The sequence below is a fragment of the Salvelinus sp. IW2-2015 genome, unplaced genomic scaffold (genome assembly GCF_002910315.2).
Source record: "Salvelinus sp. IW2-2015 unplaced genomic scaffold, ASM291031v2 Un_scaffold6737, whole genome shotgun sequence".
NCBI lineage: Eukaryota > Metazoa > Chordata > Actinopteri > Salmoniformes > Salmonidae > Salvelinus > Salvelinus sp. IW2-2015.
In genome coordinates this window covers 1-4,693 of record NW_019947999.1, presented here as the reverse complement: position 1 = coordinate 4,693, position 4,693 = coordinate 1, and the positions used below count along the sequence as shown (strand labels likewise).

The window sequence follows — 4,693 nt, the reverse complement described above, 5'->3', positions numbered from 1 at the left end:
TTTGATGAGTCAAATCTGATCCTTTCTTCTCTTCTCCTCCTCTCACAGTTCCACTCAGCCCCGTTGTTTTCCTGCAGTCCACCAGCAGCACAGACAACCTCTTCATACCCAGCAGTAAGGCGCTACCGGGAGAGGCACGACATGGGGACTCCGGGAGAGAGGAAGGGCGAGCGTTGTCCTGGTAATCATAAAGAGGGGACAAAGACACATATCTTTATGGATGCTGAAGCCACTGTTGTCATGAAGTGTTTTACAGAAACCCAGCCCAGACCCCGATAGAGCAAGCTGTATGCTAGAACAAACCAAGCTGTACCATCTGGTGTTCTGATCTGGAGAGATTCTTCTCTGCCTCGTCAGCATCAGGATGTTGTTGAGGCTCCCCAGAGGATCCACGATAGTCACGTCTCTCTCCTGTGTGAACGAGAACAGCAAACAGACGTAAACTTATGACCATCTATTACAATCAAGAGGCATGAATATGTCTAAAATTGCCTTTTTCATCATGATTTTGTCAAATGTTGTTTGTGTTGCAAATGTATAGGGTCAATTCCAATTCTCTCCACTGGGATTCTCTGCCTCTAACCCTATTACAGGGGCTGAGTCACTGGCTTACTGGTGCTCTTTCATGCCGTCCCTAGGAGGGGTGCGTCACTTGAGTGGGTTGAGTCACTGATGTGATCTTCCTGTCTGGGTTGGCGCCCCCCCTTGGGTTGTGCCGTGGCGGAGATCTTTGTGGGCTATACCCGGCCTTGTCTCAGGATGGTAAGTTGGTGGTTGAAGATATCCCTCTAGTGTAGTGGTGTGGGGCTGTACCTTGGCAAAGTGGGTGGGGTTATATCCTTCCTGTTTGGCCCTGTCCGGGGTATCATCGGAGGGGCCACAGTGTCTCTGACCCCCCTGTTTCAGCCTCCAGTATTTATGCTGCAGTAGTTTATGTGTCGGGGGCTAGGTCAGTTTGTTATATCTGGAGTACTTCTGTCTTATCCGTGGTCCTGTGTGAATTTAAGTATGCTCTCTCTAATTCTCTTTCTCTCGGAGGACCTGAGCCCTAGGACCATGCCTCAGGACAACCTGACATGATGACTCCTTGCTGTCCCCAGTCCACCTGGCCGTGCTGCTGCCCCAGTTTCAACTGTTCTGCCTGCGGCCTGTTCACCGGACGTGCTACCTGTCCCAGACCTGCTGTTTTCAACTCTCTAGAGACCGCAGGAGCGGTAGAGATACTCTTAATGATCGGCTATTTAAAGCCAACTGACATTTACTCCTGAGGTGCTGCACCCTCGACAACTACTGTGATTATTATTATTTGACCATGCTGGTCATTTATGAACATTTGAACATCTTGGCCATGTTCTGTTATAATCTCCACCCGGCACAGCCAGAAGAGGACTGGCCACCCCTCATAGCCTGGTTCTTTCTAGGTTTCTTCCTAGGTTTTGGCCTTTCTAGGAGTTTTTCCTAGCCAACGTGCTTCTACACCTGCATTGCTTGCTGTTGAGGTTTTAGGCTGGGTTTCTGTACAGCACTTTGAGATATCAGCTGATGTACGAAGGGCTATATAAATACATTTGATTTGATTTAGAATGCCCCGTTAAAACAACACATTAAATCAAGAACTTCATAGTGCCCCTGGTTTAAGACAGTACTCACTGTTTGTAATCTGATCTTCAGCCTCCTCCTTTTTCACTCCCAAAACGTCTTCCTCCTCTTTTATTGAGATAGCCTCCTCTTCCTCTTTTACCTAAAAGGTTCTTCCTCTTCTTTCACTACATTCTCTTCTTTCAATGTTAGGCATCTTCCTCCTTTTTGATTCTGAAGCTTTACCTCCTCCTCTTCCACTTTGACAACCTCTTTCCCATCTTCCTCTTTCACTGTAATATCATCTCTTCTTCTTTCAATGTGATAGCTTCCCCTTCCTCATCCTGAAAGCTTCTTCCTTCCTCATCCAGACTTCTTTCTCGCTCGAGCTTAGTGAACTCATACTCCGGCGATTAGCCTAGTTTACCACATTTGCTAATTTAACAAGCAAATTACGTTATATGAACTAGTAGACAAAGTAAACAGAATTATATTCAAAACACTAAGAGTAAAATACACAAGATTGGTCTAAAGCGCTTCAATTTCGGTTTTAGGTTCGCTAGCAAATCACCACGTTGATTGAATCAGAAGCCTTTTGTCGCTGTTGAAGTTCCGTCCACTAGATTATACGTCACGCAAGCAGCATCACCTGAAAGACTCAATCGCCATCTGCTGACTGGAGTGGGTAACGCAGATTGGAAAAATATTAATTACAATGTTTATTTCTTGCAAGCAATGTCATGAGAGGTAATACAAAAAAATAAAAAACAGATGTTATGTTTTCTCTTCCTTCTTACAGCCAATACTTTCCTCCAGGGCTGACCTGCCCATTAGGAGGATTAGGTGACAGATTAAAGAGTTTTCATTTTTATGTCATAGTTATTCTGAACCCACTGCCTGCAAGTCGTCTAAATTAGCCTAAGTGATTTGTATTTTCCTTCAACTTTCTGAAGAGAAAAAGCCCTGAAATGCCCCTGTCTGAGTGCATTTGTCTACCATTATTTAGCTGTTGGGCGATTATGCTAATGGCAACCATCTTCTGGTTGATGGAAAAGCTTTCCCAAAAACCTTGTCAATTAAATGTTAACTACAAAGTAGTCTATGCCTACCTGGCAGAATGATATCATGATTATTGCATGCATCAATCGTGTGATTTGTTCAGCAGATCTGCAATCACATGTGTGCTACAGAGACACCACTAACCAAGCAAGGCTCTTGCTGGTGCCACTTACATTAAAGGGTATCTACACACAAAAAATTTACAATTTCTTAGATTTTTCTCAGACTTCAAAAGTGGTCTCCTTATGTGGTTTAAGTATTATTGTGGACTTAGAACATCCAATGTTGTTGTTATTCTATTAACAGTGTGATTTAGAGAGAAAAAACGAAAAACAGGGACAAATCAGAAACCTGAAAAAATGGAGAAAATGTAATTAGGTGAAAAAAAGAAAAGAAAACGGATTTGATAGGGCCTAAATATTCTATACATTTTCTCTCATTACTGGATTATCTAGGAGATAGTGTAGAGTAACAGCTGTACTTCTGAAGTGGACCTTTAACCTCCCTGCTCCATCATACTTCTTCCAACTGGATCAAGCTTCAGCAAGTAGGATACATGATGTGGCGACCATGTAGTTGGATTGGATAGAGTCATGGTAGGTATGAATAGTGTCAACACATGGAGCTGGGTTGGATATAATCTGGTAGGTCAATGATAGAAGCGAACTAGTGTAGTAGTGGGATAGATAAGGTGATGTAGAGGTTGAAAGATAGTGAGTACATGGATATGGTAACACATGGAGCTGGGTTGAATATTTCATGGTAGATACATTGAGCGGCAAGATGTTCTTTACCATTCGGCCATCAGATTTGCCACCAATCGCTCCTTATAGGACACCTCACTGCACTCTATACTCTCTCGTAAACTGGTCATCTCTGTATACAGTCGCAAGACCCACGGTTTAATGCTTATTTATAAAAAACCTTTTAGGCCTCACTCCCCCCTATCTAAGATATCTACTGCAGCCCTCATCCTCCACATACAACACCCATTCTGACAGTACATTCTGTTAAAGTCCCCAAAGCCACACACATCTCTGGGTCGCTCCTCTTTCAGTCGCTGCAGCTAGCGACAGGAACACAGCTGTAACAACACTCAAACTGGACAGTATTATCTCCATCTCTTCATTCAAGGACTCAATCATGGACACTCTTACTGGCAGTTGTGGCTGCTTCACGTGATGTATTTTGTCTCTACCTTCTTGCCTTTGTCTCTTGTCTGTGCCCCAATAATGTTTTGATACCATGCTCTTTTGTGCTTTGCTAGTCATGTTGTGTTGCAAACATGTTGCTGTTTGCTCCATGTTGTGTTGCATACCAGGTTGTTGTTATGTGGTGTTGCTACACATGTTGTTTTAGTTGTGTGCTACAAATTGTTGTTATTGTGTGATGGCTACCATCCGTTGTTGTTATGTGGAGTTGCTACCATGTTTTTTGTTCATTTTGTGTTGCTACCATGTTTTTATATTGTGCTGCTACCATGTTGTGTTTGCTTACAGGGTTGTGTTGCTGCCATGTTGTGTTGCTACAGGTTGTGTCAGGGTAGTTGTTGCTTCCATGTTGTTGTTATGTGTGTTGACTAACAGTGTGTTATGTGTTTTTCTGTGCTGACCATGTTGTGTTGCACCATGTGTGTTTGTTAATGTTGTGTTGCTACCATGTTGTTGTTATGTGGTGTTTGCCTACCATGTTGTTGTTATGTGGGGTGCTGCCTACGCATGTAGTTGATGCTACCGATATGTTGTGTTATGTTGTGTTGCACCAAGTCTGTGCTTCGCTGCCATTCATGTGCTACCATGTTTTGTTGTTCCAGTGGGGTTGCAACCATGTTGTGTTGTCTAGTGTGTTGCTACATGTAACTAATAACATGTATGATTTATATAAAGTTCTTTAGTAAAAAAAACATTAGTGACATAATATTGAGTATTTAATATTACATAGTAAAACTTTAATGTAATTGTAATATCGTACATGTTTAAATGACTTACTATACAGTATTTTGAATACAAATAACAAAGCGTTAGATAAAATGTATTCTACCTTCAATGAACTATAT

General features: G+C 42.4%; 1 long non-coding RNA gene across 1 annotated transcript; it reads right to left on the bottom strand.

The window, feature by feature from the left end:
- LOC112079031 (uncharacterized) lies at positions 1 to 1,920 on the bottom strand. Its single transcript, XR_002895840.2, has 3 exons — positions 1,651 to 1,920; positions 314 to 411; positions 1 to 178 (listed from the first exon to the last, which is right to left on the bottom strand). It is a non-coding gene; the product is annotated as an uncharacterized lncRNA (long non-coding RNA).
- Positions 1,921 to 4,693: the final 2,773 nt, after the last annotated feature.